A 17,066-nucleotide genomic window follows, 5' to 3' on the forward strand; every position below is an offset into this window, starting at 1 on the left:
TGACTCAGAAGTGACTCCATTTATTTTCACCTGAGTATCAATCATGGTAATGGTAGTGTGACCCACGTCCCTGCGATGGGTTGTGGAGGAGAAATGTGGCCAAGACTACCAGCGTTTCAGTTTGCACCACAGATATTTTGGTTGTGTTTAACTGCAGAAAACAGCAATAGTTTTGTGAAGAGTTGTGGAGAGTATAGGAAGTTAAGGCTTTATTCCACTGATTGCGTTTTCATCCAAAATCACAACTCACTTGATTTAACCTTGCTTTTGCCATCTCAAGGCTTCCAAGATTATCATGATCACAGTGACCCACTTCCATTGATCCAGCGTTGGTTGGTACGATCATCACTTAGCCAAACTGAATGAGCAATATTCGTAACATATTTGACTTAAACTCGGATCTGAACAGCAACTCTTAATTGAGGTACTATTGATGCATTTTTAACCACTGCAAAATGAAAGCACGGGTTTAGCCAAAACCTTTCTTTTTTTAGTTTTAGAGAGAGTGGGGAAGAGTAACAATCACTGTCAGGATATTATTTTGTTTGTAACTCAATAGAAATAACTTGTAGAAAACATTATTTATTTCGTAGCTGTTGGAAACAAGAAGTCACGGTGTAGGAGTGTATGGATGAGTCAGTGGGCTGACAGAAAGTAACTCTATGAAACAGATGTTATGCTACTTGGAGTATGGATGTCTTCCAGAAAGAGGGAGGAAACTGCGTGGCAGGTGTACAGGACTGAAAATAAGGAAAATGAGCAAAGCTGTGTATTGTTAATAAAATACAAATGTATATGTAGACTTTAGATCAGAAGAGCTCTGTCATTTACGAAACAACTTTGATGATACTCCACTCCTCCCAACTTTTGAGATAAGAAAGAGGGACACTTAAGCCACACCCCTGCCACACTACTAACCACACCCCTGGCACACCCCTAATCACGCATATCCAAAAAGATTTTCAAAGAAAAATGTGTTATATTGAGTTCAAACATTAACATGGATACATTTCTTATTTTCATGTGTTAATATGAAGAAAAATTAACCAGGATAGAAAGGACCAGTGTGGTTTGAATTATAAAACAAAATATTTTTCAGTAAAAAAAATACATGTATTTACATAGATCGGTACATCAGTCCTGAAAGCGGGACAATTGAGGAAGAAAGAGGGACAGAGAGATTGGGGTCCCAAAGAGGGACCGTGCCTCCAAAGAAGGGACAGTTGGGAGCAATGGAAAAGCAAATCTACTGACCCCTTACCTATTTTGCGTTCAACATCAAAAAGGGTCTTTCAACTAGACTATGCAAATTCCCTTTCATTATTTGGACATTTGTATTCTTCATCAGGTAGACCATGGTGTTCTACCACTGACTTTTTTAAGAATCTGTTGGAATATTAGCACAAGAAAATCCAGGGGCGCTGTGGTTCAGGAAAAGGTTGCGTCCAGATTGACTTTAACACACCCATTGTCATGACTCCCCACCGTGTGCACAGTCAGAACCTGGGTGGTGTGTGTAGCAGTGCTCCTGATCCAGACAGTGTGTGTAGCCTCAGCCATGTCTACAAACCAAGGTATGCATGCATGCATTGATGCCTGCACGTGTAAGCCCACCCATGGGCTATTTACACCTGTTTGTCAGGCTTGGATGATCATTTTGCTAGCTACTAGTGATCAGTAACCTAAAATGGAAAGGAGAGTGCTTCTATGGTCCAATACCTTTAATGTGATGGCAATTCGTTTAAGAAATGCACATACTAGATTCTGACCTGATGAAGACACAGTTAGCAGTGTTGAAACACGTTGTCCAGCTTACGTGGCACACGGAGCCTGTTTGCATCTGTGACCACCCACTGAGCCTCACTTGGTGTCCCCCCACTGTGTTATAGCTGCACAGATCAACGAGTGCCAACTGCAGTGACTCACCTGCTCGCCTGTAAATCATTACAGCCAGGGCCGGTTCTAGACTTTTTGCAGACCGAGGCAAACTTGTGAGGATGCGCCCGCAACCACCAGCACCACCCACGCCCACCCCCCCACCCCCGCAATTTGGAATAATCGCACAGTACTTGACAATTTACTTTGCTCTATTTAAGGTTCTCACATGACATGCTGCAGCTCAACACAATAGCACACTGGCTGGCTGTGAGTCTGTGACAAACAAACTGCTCACCCTCAGCTAGTCGCCCATCCTCCATTCCTCCTCAGTCAGGACAGCAGTGCCACAGCACTGCTCCCTTCTGCTAAGCAAGTAAAAAGGAAACACTGCTGCTTTCCTGCCTCTCCCCTCTTCACTACTCACTCACTGTCAGACTCCTCACACAGCACAACAAGCTGCTTTTTCCCAATGATGTCCTAATCTGACTGCATGCTGTTAGTGTGAACACAGTACAAACATGCTGCTCCTGTAATCTATGTGCCTGATGCAAATGTTTCAACTTGCCTTATGAGAGAACTGTCCCTGATTACAGGTCTGAAATTTTAAGGAAATAGGAGGCGCCCAAAGTACTCGTTACACAGTATCAATCTAAATATCATAAGCCGTACACACTTTCTGGTCATCTCTTAAATATTTCCATATGCAGTATATATAGTAATGGTCCTACCTGAAGAAGTAGTCCATCAGTATAGTTTAAAAAGTAATTTTATTGGCACAAAATGACAGCGGTTCGCGGTGTAACCCGCTTCCTTAGGTCGAGTACCGTGCCTGTGGCTGGAGTACAAGAGCATAGGCGTTAGATGGGCCTCCTATTTCCTTGATCTCCACTCACCCCAAGCCAGTAGTGGCCACCTTGGAAGGTGGGCCTTTTTGAAGGAGCATACCCAGACACAAGGCCGAGTGGGGACAGTACTTCCCCACATGCGAATTGAAGTGGTTGCTTCAGGCAACCCGTGTTTGTGAGTATAATCGTCACGTATTAGTTCTATTTACTCACCTGACCTACGATACTGCACTATATTGGGCTCCCGGTTTCCTCCTGTCCTTTTATCTATCCCTCCTACTAGGTCTGAAATTTTGCCCTCCACCATTGGCAAGACTGATGTGGCCATTTTTATCCTAAGAGTTCTGAAGCTCTGTGGCCACTCCCACCTGCAATTCGGCCACGGCTGCTGAGCTGGGGGCGGGCTGAGGTGAGACAGTTTAGGGGTGACCACAGAGTTCAGAACACTTTAGAAAAAAATCGGTCACAGCAATTTTGCTAATGGAGGTTATTGAGTTACTTCCACTGACACTTGCCAATCTTTGCAGCTCTAACACAGAGCTTTACATTAAAGTTTGCCATGATTGCTCACACAGCTGAACTCCATGCACCGGTCAGCCAATGTGATCACTGTGAGCCAAATAGGGGAGTAATTGGGGCTACACTAGGCAGTGACAGTCAGTACTATACAGAGCAAACTAAATTGTGCTAACTCTTATGTTCAGTAATCACCAGGGCCGGGCCGAGGCATAGGCTGGAGAGGCTCCAGCCTCAGGGCGCAGTGTAGGAGGGGGCGCAGAATTCATTCAGCTGTCATTCCTAATTGTGTTTGAATTAGAAAGAAATAAGAAAAGGGGATACATGGCAGTGACTGCAAGCCAGATAACTAGATATTAAGGTGTTGGGGAGGTTGTGGGCCCTGTGGCGCCTCTTAGTCTAATAGCAATCAGTGTGTGATGGCTGGGGTGGGAGGGATGGGGGGGCGCACTTTGGTGTCTCAGCCTTGGGTGCTGGAGGACCTTGTCCCGGCTCTGGTAATCACTGATGCAGAATAACTGGAACTAGGTTTATTTATAAGCTACTGCAGTCCTGTAAACATCAAGTCATGTACTTTTTATGCAGTACACATGGGCAGCAGGACAGTAATGTGCAAGTCTAGAACAGCATAGATAGGTCCCATCCAATCTTTCAGTATAACAGTATATCACAGTGCTATCCAAAGGCCAGAAGTTTAAACACCATACTAAGGAGGGTTTCACACTGCCTCTCTGTGGTTGCGTTTGCTGTGTGGAACCGAACAACATCGTCAAAAACAGGCCTAACAGGGGACTAACATGTAAATAGTGGTAATCCCCTTCTGGCAGCAGGCCAAGGAGGAAGAGACGCTCACTTGCAACTTTTATGCTTCGGGCATGTGCGATTCGATTTAGTCACAGCCTGTGACAAAATCGAATCGCACATGCCCGAAGCATAAAAGTTGCATTGGCCTTTTTTAAGCTTGTGCGTCGCCATAGACTTACACGACATCCGATACGCTGCACGTCAACCGTTAGTAGGCGCTTGTGTTAGATGGGGTACTTCCGTTGCACCGCACACTGTATGAATTACGCCATAGACTTTCAGTGCCCTAGCATTAGGCTATGGTAAAATGCCGCACTGCATTGCTGTACTGTGAAAGGCCTCTAAATGTACTGATTTTGTGCTTAGAAAAAAAATGTCATTTAAAACAAGCACACAAAGGTGAGAACTGAAATGGATTTTTTTTTTAATATCATTAAATACATTATAAAATGTTTTATGCAACACTGATACATGTCATAGCAATTTTCTTGTAACACAAGTGGAATATTGCTGTAGTTTATCCCAGTGAAGTCAATTAACTTTTATTTTTTGCTCTTCTTCCTCGTGGGAGATTTGTGCTAAAGTCGGTCATTAATGTGTTCCGAGCAAAAGAGGAAAGAAGAAAAAATAAAAAAATGATTACACATTTCCCCTTTTCATAATATAATTACACGTTTCCCTTTTTAATGTGCAGTCATTTGGATGCATCCTCAATTGAGGTATTAATTGAATAATCAAAGAATAAACTCTAATCGCTAAAGAAAAACTCCATAAAGTTTTGTAGATTGAACATTAGGTGGAACGATATTTGTTATTTGTACTTTTAATAATAATTTCCCTCCAAACTGATCAATTAAAAAAAAGCTGTTTTCTGATCATCTTTTAAGTTATCACCCTGACTATCTCCCTGGGAGTTGGATGGGATCAAAGCCTTGAATGACAGTTCCAGGTAGACAGCTCCAGAGAAGGTGGAATAGATGGGGTTTGACTGAGAGAAATGACCTAGTATTGCTGACACGGCTGGGAAGGGTAGAATAAGCCTAACTGATGAAAAAAAAAGTGTAACTTACCTGGAGCTTCTACCGGCCCTTTGCACACGCATCCGTCACTGTTTTGTGCATGCGCAGAACAAGAAAATCTCGTACTGCGCATGCCCAGGATGCTCCCGGCAAAGGGAGTGTGATAGAGGACACGCATTCTGGTGCATGGCCACGCCCATCTTTCTGGAGTACCCAAAAGTGCCCCAGATCTCTTAGGATCCTAGCAACACCCTTGCAGCTTTTGTAGGAGACGGCCCCCTAAATGGGTCGGTGCAGAATGTTAGCAAGGGACCAGAAGGACTACAGGGGCTAGTAGAAGGCCTAGGTATGTTCTACAGGGTACCTTAGGTTTACTTAAGGTTTTCTTTCAAGAAGAATGTTGTATAGCATTGTCTTCATCTGAATGGACAATAGGGTGGGCGCAATAAACACTGTTAAAATTTTGGTGTACAGACAGACACCACGATTTTACTCTATTTTAGCAAGTGATGTACACAATGTGCATGTTGCTAGTATACTACGCAATACACAAAGAGTGCTATGTGCACAACATATGCTACACTTCTTGTGTAAATAACAGTGACATTTCCATGAACTCCTTTTGAACAGCAATGTTAATGGTATTTAGTGAATTACCCCAATGTAACAGAATGTCAGGATCATCTCAAAACTCAATAACTTTGTCTCTGAATAAGAGATGCTACTGCTTATAGCATAACGAAGTGGCAGATTTTTAACATAAAAAAAGTAAAAATAATACTGGATGTTTTCACACCTTATGAATAAAAAACTTTTTCTCACCCAGCAAGCACAGAAGTAATTCAGATAAGCCATCTTTAATTAACTTAACCACCCTGGCGTTCTGATTAAATCGCCAGGGTGGCTGCGGGAGGGTTTTTTTTAAATAAAAAAAAAACTATTTCATGCAGCCAACTGAAAGTTGGCTGCATGAAAGCCCACTAGAGGGCGCTCCGGAGGCGATCTTCCGATCGCCTCCGGCGCCCAGAATAAACAAGGAAGGCCGCAATGAGCGGCCTTCCTTGTTTTGCTTATATCGTCGCCATAGCGACGAGCGGAGTGACGTCATCGACGTCAGCCGACGTCCTGACGTCAGCCGCCTCCGATCCAGCCCTTAGCGCTGGCCGGAACTTTTTGTTCCGGCTACGCTGGGCTCAGGCGGCTGGGGGGACCCTCTTTCGCCGCTGCTCGCGGCGAATCGCCGCAGAGCGGCGGCGATCAGGCAGCACACACGGCTGGCAAAGTGCCGGCTGCGTGTGCTGCTTTTTATTTCATTAAAATCGGCCCAGCAGGGCCTGAGCGGCAGCCGCTGGCGGTGTTGGACGAGCTGAGCTCGTCCAGACCGCTCAGCTGGTTAAGGACAACTGAAGTGAGAGGGAGATGGAGTCTGCGATATTTTTGCATCAGTAGTGTCTGAATCACACACCTCAAACAAGCATGAAGCTTAGTCAGAACAATCTGATTTACATGTTTGTTCAGAGTCTATGACTAAAAGTATTAGAGGAAGAGGATCCGCAAGACAGCCAGGCAATCTGTGTTGTCAAAAAAGAGAAGAGACATGGGAGCCTCCATATTCCTCTCACCTCCGGTGTCCTTTAAGTTTGATATTCTTCCTTTTCATTTTATAAGTGCTTTGTAGAAAAGATTGAAAAAATCTCCAGGGAGAAAACACAAGAGAAAAGTTAAAGAGGAACTGTAACCAAGGATTGATCTTCATCCCAATCAGTAACAGATACCCCCTTTCCCACAAGAAAGTTTTACCTTTTCTCAAACGGATCATCAGGCGCCTCTGTAGGGCTGATATTGTGGTGAAACCCCTCCCACAGTGTGATGTCAGCACCTAGGTACTGACATCACGCTGTGGGAGCCTTGTGGCATTATGGAAAATAACAGCTGTTTCCAACTGCCAATAAAAACAGAAACTCCTCCCACAGATATCACCTGCCAGCAGCAAAGATGTCTCCACGTGATACATTTCAGAATGTAAATCAGGGAGTGGAAAGATTTTACAATCGGCAAACACTGACTAAATCATTTATAAGTACTTATTGTAAAAAATAAGAATTTTTATCTATCATTACAATATTTTCACTGCAGTTCCTCTTAAATTAAACAAGGTGTTCCCCAAATAAAGGAAATGCTAGAAAGAGGGGGGAAAAGTATTGCTGACTTATTACCTGGCAGTTGTTATACTGGTCACACACAGAGATTTGGTCTGAAATCTGATTTTGACCTACTAAGGAGTTCTGAGAATTCCAACAGTTGCTTTTGGCTGTCTCCCCTGAGGAGTCACAGCTGTTGTAACGAAACTAGAAGGGAGGAGCAACGACTATGAGGAAGTGACAGGGAACTAGAGCAGAGATGTGTTAGGACAGACAGGGGGAAGTTTTTCATTGAGTTGGTCAGCCCGACGACTGCATAGTGTGGAACCTCTAACACTCTGCAAGCCTGTGTCAACTGGCAATAAATGAGAGTGAAATTTTAAAATAAAGTATCCTACCTAATAAAAGCTAAGTGTCGCTGCGTCCAGCGGTTTGCAGCGTCCATGTCCCTGGTAATTTGTTGTTACTGCGCACGTGCGCAGTTACGTAGAGCTGGAGGGACCAGGGAGGGAGGTTGGTAGGCAGGCAGTTGGGGGCGGGCAGTTGGGGGCACGCCGGTGGCTCGCGGCGGGTGCGCGCATCCTGAGTGACTGGCGGCGGCGTTAAAAAAAAGACCTAGAGCCCGTTTTTAAACGGGCTTGGGTCTACTAGTTCCTTATAAGTATGGCACTGCACAATGAGAGCATTTGCTAAACATTGAGGTTGAAAGTCTTTGAAGATCTGTGCCCGAGAATTTCTGGGAGGCTATAGTTAAAAGTCTGACTGCTCATCTGTCTGTTGCCACCTGTGCATACATTGAGGAGATCCAGTAAAGGTGCGGACAGCCAATATAACACCCTATCTGCTTTGGCTGATTATTGTATTGGTAGTCTAGCCAAATAGCTGAGCCTGTATTTTCATGGTTTCTTCTCTTTGTGAAGGAACTGAACTGATGAAGATGTGGAGCACTAGCGGGACATTATTGTGTTTGCCTGCCATCTGCCTGTTCTACCTTGGTCTGTGACCCTTTCTATGGCTGTTAACTGCCTTCTGTTTGAAGAAAATGTTTTTTTTACAATGCATTGTACTTCCTTTAAAGCAATCTCGAGCCAAAGCTCGGGATCAAAATCGGATACATACCTTAAGAGAGAGAAGTCTCAGGATCCTATTGAGGCTTTCCTTGCCCCCATTGCTGAGTACGGCCCCCTCAACAACAGGGCCGCTCAGCTCTTCCATCTGAAGAGTGGCCGTGCACGAGCCATGCGAGTCTGCCGGTGCATGCACAGTACCACTGAGCCCCGCAGATCCAGCTTACTGCGCATGGGCAGGTGGGCTGGGTCGGCAATTGCGTGGACACGCTGGAGGAAAAGGAGCTGTGTCACCCTGATAGGATTAGCAACAATGCATAGTCGCTGATTTTCTGGGAGACCGCGCTCAGCGATGGGGGACAACACAGCAGGGAGGGAAGCCTCAATAGTAGGTAAGTATGTAATTTTGTACCCGAGATTTGGCTTGGGTACTCTTTAAATTGTGTTTTCTGAAAGCACCGATCCTGTCTTGATAAGACACATGGAAAGTGCTGAGCCTCTTGACTCCATTTCTGAGGATAAAGCAGAGCAGGTTTCCCTGGATGAATTAAACAGCAGGTAGAATCAGTGTGCTAGATGACACGATTCCACATTCCTGCTGCTGCTTTGAAGGATTGTTTTATTGAACAGCAGACAATTTAAATCATGTGTTTTCTTTCTTATACTCAAGAACTGACCGAGTCACAGACTCATGCTGTGATTGTCCGTTCAGATATTTAACCCCCGACAAGAGAGAAACTCCTGTAATTTCCTTCACGTAATACTATCTCTCTCATGGTAATACCTAAATAATATTGTTTACCAGTGCCCAACGTCATATCACCTTGCAGACCAGAGTTTCAGAAGTTTTTCTTTCTTAGCAATCCTGGAGATGACCTTACTTGCAGAGCTGATGTTCCTCAGTGTTGCTCCAGACAATAAATGGTTATCTCTGCAGCTCCTTTACATTTTAAGGACACACCGGGGTCAGTAGGGAACCAGGACCACGTAGGGACATAAAGTGATCCTGATGTGGTGTAACTAAATATGTCAGCATGTACCCTGGTGTTCAAAACGAGTGTAGATCGAACATCCAGTTATTCGGGCTCGGGTTGGCTCGGCCGAACATGGTCCAGATGTTCAAAATATTCGGCCGTACGCCAAGCCTAATTGAAGTCAATAGGGACCCGAGCATGCCTGCTTTGCAGGCCTGAAAAAACTTGCAAAATGAGGGAAACTTTTGCAAAATGGGTTGGAAATAGTGTGTGTGTGTGTGGGGGGGGGGGGGGGGGGTATGTTTGCAGAGCAGTGTGCCAATGATACTTGACTGCTAATAAAACAAATAAAACTAAAAAAAAAGGCATACATGTATGGGGAAAAACTGCACGCTTAACTGTTCCCAGCTGGCACTGAAAGTACTGCTTTTTTTGGCAACAATAAGCAATAGTAAAATGCAATAAAGTGTGTTTTTTATGGGCACAACTGTTCCCAGCTGGCACTGAAAGTACTGCTTTTTTATACAACTCTAAGCAAGAGTAAAATGCAATAAAGTGTGTTTTTTTATGGGCACAACTGTTCCCAGCTGGCACTGAAAGTACTGCTTTTTTATACAACACTAAGCAATAGTAAAATGCAATAAAGTGTGTTTTTTATGGGCACAACTGTTCCCAGCTGGCACTGAAAGTACTGCTTTTTTGGCAACAATAAGCAAGAGTAAAATTCAATAAAGTGTGTTTTTTATGGGCACAACTGTTCCCAGCTGGCACTGAAAGTACTGCTTTTTTTTCAACAATAAGCAACCGTAAAATGCAATAAACTGTGCTTTTTATGATGGGCACAAGTTTTCGCAGCTGGCAGCAGGAAAAAGGCTGCCCTCGGTGTCCTAACACAAACACGATGACAGTGGTTGGCCTGGGACCAAATATGATGGGCACGGTGGCTGCAGGCCGTGGTGAGGCAGGTGCACAGTGGCTGGCAACAAAACAAGACAAATAAGACAAGACAAATAACATTTATATTGCGCTTTTCTCCTGGCGGACTCAAAGCACCAGAGCTGCAGCCACTAGGGCGCGCTCTATAGGCAGTAGCAGTGTTAGGGAAACTTGCCAAAGGTCTCCTACTGAATAGGTGCTGGCTTACAGAACAGGCAGAGCCGAAATTCGAACCCTGGTCTCCTGCGTCAGACACAGAGCCCTTAACCATTACACAGTGGCTGCTGGCAGTGCCTGCTGGCAGTGGTGGTGAGGCAAGTACACTGTGGCTGCTAACAAAAAAGATGGGCACAGTGGCTGCTGGCAGTGCCTGCTGGCAGTGGTGAGGCAGGTGCACTGTGGCTGGCAACAACAAAGATGGGCACTGTGGCTGCTGGCAGTGGTGAGGCAGGTGCACTGTGGCTGGCAACAAAAAAAGATGGGCACCGTGGCTGCTGGCAGTGCCTGCTGGCAGTGGTCTGGCAGTGCCTGCTGGCAGTGGTGAGGCAGGGGCACTGTGGCTGCTGCCAATGCCTGGCAGTGGTGAGGCAGGGGCTCTGTGGCTGCTGCTGGCAGTGGTGAGGCAGGGGCTCTGTGGCTGCTGCTGGCAGTGGTGGTGAGGCTGGGGTACTGTGGCTGGCCTGGCTGGCAGCACTGGCACCTAACCGCTAGCTCTGTCTCCTACCAACCCCAAGCTAAACCCCAATGCGAATGGCGGAGCCCAGGGCCGGGCCGAGGCATAGGCTGGAGAGGCTCCAGCCTCAGGGCGCAGTGTAGGAGGGTGCGCAGAATTCATTCAGCTGTCATTCCTAATTGTGTTTGAAGCAGAAAGAAATAAGAAAAGGGGATACATGGCAGTGACTGCAAGCCAGATAACTAGATATTAAGATGTTGGGAGGTTGTGGGCCCTGTGGCGCCTCTTAGTCTAATAGCAATCAGTGTGTGACGGCTGGGGTGGCAGGGATGGAGGGGCGCATTTTGGTGTCTCAGCCTTGGGTGCTGAAGGACCTTGTCCCGGCTCTGGCGGAGCCAGCTGCGCGTTCTGGTATTTATATACCAGAACACGTGACCCGCTCGGCCAATCACAGCTATGGTCACAGCCAGCTAGGCTGTGTGACCATAGCTGTGGAAAAAGCATCATCGCTGCTTATTGGCTGCCTTCCAATAAGCGAGGTGAGGAGAACAAACAGCGCAGCCGACCACCATGCGGTGCTCGGCTGTGCTCGACCCGAACACGGCAATATTCGGGGAATAACAAACAGTGCCGAGCACTGTTCGATCAACACTATTCAAAACAAGTAAATTGGGTGCCCAGGGGGTTATTAGGGCACCTGTAGCACCTGATAAATATCGGGATTAGGCTCCTGTTGTCTGTTAGTTAGTGTAAGGGAGGGAGTATTTAGTGGCAAAGGCGGCAGTTATATTGGCAGGGGTTGCAGTGGGGGGTGTGAGGGATTAGCTTCAAGTGGGACCCGGACAGCGATACAGACAGGCTCACGCACAGTATCTCACAAAGAAACAGTGCTTTATTGTGGCAACCCAAAAAAAAAAACAGTGCAGCAAAACAAAACAGTCCTTACTTGGTGGTAGCCAGACAGTGTAACACACAGTGCACAGAAGAGTCCTCCAAAATGCTGCTAACGTTCCTAGCTCCAGAAAATTCCAAACAGCAGACTTCTTTTCCTGACACTCTGTCAGCCTGTCTCCTCACTCTCTCCCTCTGTACACTAGTCTGCTGCCTATTTAAGCATTAGCACCTGATTAATCAAAGGGAGGACATCAGAAAAACTGGTGGACAACTCCACCCAGGATTCGGCGGCCAGGAGCACCCACCCTGCACTACTCCTGGCCAGCTCCAGACTCAGACCAGGACCTGGCTAATGCCAGGGGTGTCGCTAGGGCCTTTGATCCGGGGCACCGCCCATGAACCTGTTGCCATGCTGCCCAGATGGATTGAGCGGCAGGAGGGGCACTGGGTGAAGCGGCGGGGGGGAGCGGGCAAATAAAAACTCACCTTTCGTTTGATCGCCGCAGGCACAGTCTCCATTTTTTTCCGACTTCCTTCCTCGGCATCCGTCGCCTTGGTTACAGGCCCCCTGTGATGACGTGACCGATGTCATCACAGGGGGGGCTGTTACCAGTGCGTGCTACGCCAGGGGAGGAAGTCGGAAGAAGCTGGAGGCTGTTCCTGCAGCAATGAAAGATGAGTTTTTAACTGCATCCTCGCAACCCCCCCCCCTCCCCCCCCCGCCGCTCCGCCCAGCGCCCCGCACCTTCCTATCTTACACTGGAGGAAGCTAGCTATCTAACCTACATTGTGGGAAGCTACCTATCTAACCTATACTAGGGGAAGCTACCTATCTAATCTACACTGGGGGAAGCTACCTATCTAACCTATACTGGAGGAAGCTACCTATCTAACCTATACTAGGGGAACCTACCTATCTAACTTACATTGGAGGAAGCTACCTATCTAACCTATATTAGGGGAAGCTACCTATCTAATCTACACTGGGGGAAGCTACCTATCTAAGTTACACTGGGGGAAGCTACCTATCTAAGCTACACTGTGGGAAGCTACCTATCTAATCTATACTGGGGGATGCTACCTATCTAACCTATACTGCGGAAGCTACCTATCTAACCTATACTGGCGGAAGCTACCTATCTAACCTACACTGGGGGAACCTACCTATCTAGCCTACACTGGGGAAAGCTACCTATCTAACCTACACTGGGGGCATCTACCTATATAATCTATACTGGGGGCACCTTCCTCTCTAACCTACACTGGGGAAAGCTACCAACCTAATCTATACTGGGGGAACCTACCTATCTAACCTATACTGGAGGCAGCTACCTATCTACAGCCAAGCAAAGCCCTCAGCAAAGCAACCCCCCCAGCCTAGCAAAGCTCCTGGCCCTAGACTAGCAAAGCATTCAGCCAAGCAAAGCCTAGTTAAGCCCCCAGCCCAGCAAAGCCGCCCAAAATGCCTCAACATCTTGCCCAGCCCAGCAAAGCCCCCAGCAAGTCACCTAGCAAAGCCAGGCCGGCTCAACATCACCGCCAGCCAAGCTGGCACAGAATCACCGTCAGCCAGGCCGGCACAGCATCACTGTCAGCAATGCCAGCACAGCATCACCACCAGCCAGGCCAGCATAGCATAACCACCAGCCAGGCAGCCCAGTATAACCACCAGCCCAGTGCAGCACACAGGCCAGCCAGCCGAAGACAAGACAGAAGCCAGGTGAGGGGCTTATTTATGTGAAATACTGCCTATTGAATATATTTAAGTTACGACACTGCTATGTTCATGTACATTTGGCCCCACCTATGACCACGCCCAGTTTATGCGGCATGACCACGCCCATTTTTTTGCCACAGCACGCTAGGCGCGCCGCACAATCATTCCCTCTTGGTGCCCAGGGGTGCCCCGGATCTCCCAGGAAGCACTCCTGGCTAATGCCAACCTGCATTAGCGAAGTCCAAATACAGCCTCTGGAGCTGCTTACCAGTGAAATCGCTGGAACCTGGGAGCAATATACATCCCATCTATAACACAGGACACCACTCACTTTGTCACAGGGGAGGTAGGTTAGTAATGGGCATCGTTGAAGGGATGGTTACTGTGAGCATAGGGTTTGGTTTAGTTGTAATTATAAGTAGATATTGCAGTGGGGAAAAGGGGGGTCGGTTAGGCTTAGGCACTAGCAGGGAGTCAATTAGGATTAAGCATCAATGAGGAGAGTTGGTTAGAGTTAGGCATCAGAGTGAAGAGCTTGTGTGGGAATAAAGTTAAGTTAGGCCATAGTAAAATTACCAATTTTCGTAGTAGAATTTCAGTACTACAAATAGTAGTAGTACAAATATTCTACTTGTGGATAGCTCTGGCACCCAAATTACAGCATCACCCTTTTTAAATGTACGCCCTGGCAACAGGGCCGGTTTAAGCAACAATGGGGCCCCAGGGCAAAATAAACCTGGGGGGCCCCCCCAACATATACCCCGGAACAAAAATCGGTATTAGGGGACCTTTTTTGCAGCTGGCATAGTCAGGGTGTGAAGCCCCAATCGGTCGGAGCTCCACATTCTGGCTATCCCAGCCTGCATGGGGGACAAGGGGTTAAAAAGTTTCAGGAGGGGGGGACCCCACATAATTTTTTTTAAAAAAAATTCCCACACTCTAAACATACATTTTTTTTTGGGAAAATAGGAAAAAATGCCAGGGATCTTCATACAGCCATATTGCGGCTGTATAGCGATCCCTGGCCAAAGCGCTGCGGCTGCGTATAGACCGCCTGGAAACCCCGTCAGGAAATTTATTGCGCTTTCGTTTGATGCATGTAAAATTACACTACCGTTAGGCTTGCTACTAAAAGTTACATTTACCGCATTCAAAACTATACTTTTTTCCTTCTAAACTTTAAAATCGATTTTCTCAAAAAATATAAGGTCTTTTTGAAAAAAAAAATTTTCCTCTTATTCCTAATGATCTCCTTAACATATCCTGCAAATTTAGGGTTTCTAGCATATAAGGTGGATTTGCTATTAACCATTAAAGTCGGCAGGTTTTTAAATGTGTTTTTTTTTCCTTTGAAACTTTAAAATCGATTTTCTCAAAAACTATAAGGCCGATTTGAAAAAAAAATCGGAGACGGGGGAGCAGCTGAGACTGACACTACAGATGTAAACACAGCCTCACAGCACGGCTATGATTTATGAGGGATTGCAGAGTGCAGGGGGACCTCAGGGGGGGTTGGGATAGCAACAGAGGCTGGGCTGTATAGGCAGATCCAGACTCTGTATGCAGATAACATTCTTCAAACCCACCTCGGGTTCTCTTTAAATTGGAATTTTCTGAAATCCTATAGTTTTATTTTGGTGCTAAAAGTTATAATGTACACCTACAGTTTTAATGTGCCTCAGGTGAATGATAACATTTATCCAGCTCTCATACAGACAGGTCTGGAACTGCTCAGCTTTTCATCTGTGCCTTGGACTCACAAGTGTTTTTTCACAGCAACACAGGAGTTTTATGACCTATGATTAGTTATCAGTGGTAGTCACTCTGTTCCAATTGCAGTCAAACTACAGAGAAATTTAACTGTTATTTACCACATTGGATTATTAACCTTTACAGTGAGAAAAAAAGAAAAATGGAACCCAGCCTAGTTCTAAGTAGAATTGGGACTTTATATCATGTCACTTCAGGGTCCCTTTAACGGCACAGATTCTCCTATTTTCTTCTTTGCCTGTACTTGAGTATTATGTTGTCAGTGGTTTAGCTATCGTTTCTTGCTACTATCAAAATGACATTTGTTGATTTTTTACTTTATTTTTTTTTTCAGACAAGAGTTTCTAGAGCAAATCATCGATAGCTGGCATGTTTCTGTATGTGACAAATGCTGTAAACAGTCTTCTGAGTGACCTTGCTAACTAATGAAATCAGAGCCAATTCATATTGTTCTATATCATGCCATTCTAGTTGTTTCCATGACACTGGCATATCAGCACGGCACGTGGCTCTCTCTCTCCTTCTCATACAATGGAAATGGGGTCTGATGAAAACCAAGCTAGCTTCAAATCACTTAATACAGCGGACAAGAATAAAACACCCACACCTTGTGCATCTGTTTGGAGAAATCTTGCTTAATGGCCTTAACTATGTGGGAGGAAGGAGAACAGCTTGTTCAGTTTGTTGTTTTGTGTGGCTCAGGTGTACCAGGAGATCAACATGAAATTCTCCTTATTTCATTGTAAGTACAAATAGGTATACACAGATGTACAATATGTCTTCATACCCTGTTTGGCTGCTTCTTTCTTTATCACCATCGATGAAATCGTGTGTATCTGCTCATCCACCCCACCCCAGCCTTGGATACAGATAATGAGAAGCAAGGCCGTTTCTGGGTATAGTAATGGCATAGGCAAGGTATCCTCTGTCACCTGGCACCACATACTATTTTAACACAACACTGATATGATGCAGTTACTTATCCATTCTATTGCTTGTAAGTTTTTAAATCATTTTTAAAATTAATGGGTATATATAGAAATGTTCAGCAATGTTTTTGGCACTTTATACACAAGTGCCTAATGTGTTCTGCTTTGTGCAAGTTTGCAGAGCACAGGCAATCAAGAAACCTAAAGTTATAACCTAAAGGCTCCTTTCAAACATGGTGGGGTATTGTGGTACTCTCCGCTGCCGCAGCTCGTTGCAGTGGCCATTGGTCTCATTAAGACTGGCCACAGTACCCACGTCACGTGATGTCATGGAAGTGGTTCGATCAACGCAAAGGTGACACAGATGCTGCAGTGCGTTGCCGATGCAGTGCGTTGCCAAGTGGTACAAGCAGTACCGCTCAGCGCACAATTGCACTCAATGGCACTGCAACAATCAATTATAAATTGTTTCAGTAGCGGTGCAACGTACTGAGCAGTTCTTGAAAAATCCTGTGACATACTTCCTGCCCAGCAGGGAGCATGTCACTGAGCGGGGGTGGAGCTAGGCAAATTACCCTGTCGGAACAGTCTGCTGCTGGTTGTATAAAATACGAAATAGTGTGATTGTCCTGCGGTGGCCTCTCATGCTGCAGGAAAATCGTACCACATATGTAAGGGGAACTGTAGTGAAAATTACTGAGAGTTCTTTGCGCAGAGGGGTTTCTGCTTGGGTGGCAGTTGAAAACAGCCATTATTTCCCACAACGCAATGAGGTTCACAGAGAGCAAACTATCAGACACATGGCCCTGGCATATGTCCCTGATTTATCTATTGGGAAAACCTACTGCGCCTATGCAGTAGTCTGCTCTGCGCTGACGCAGTACAAGCCTGATGACACGGGTA

General features: G+C 45.9%; 1 long non-coding RNA gene across 1 annotated transcript in view; it reads left to right on the forward strand.

Moving 5' to 3' along the window:
• Positions 1–15,847, forward strand: part of LOC137525634 (uncharacterized) — a 178,840-nt gene extending 162,993 nt beyond the window's left edge. Inside the window, exon 3 of the long non-coding RNA XR_011022964.1 lies at positions 15,569–15,847. This is a non-coding gene — a long non-coding RNA (uncharacterized lncRNA). The remainder of the gene's footprint in view (positions 1–15,568) is intronic.
• Positions 15,848–17,066: the final 1,219 nt, after the last annotated feature.

Source organism: Hyperolius riggenbachi, chromosome 7 (assembly GCF_040937935.1).
Source record: "Hyperolius riggenbachi isolate aHypRig1 chromosome 7, aHypRig1.pri, whole genome shotgun sequence".
NCBI lineage: Eukaryota > Metazoa > Chordata > Amphibia > Anura > Hyperoliidae > Hyperolius > Hyperolius riggenbachi.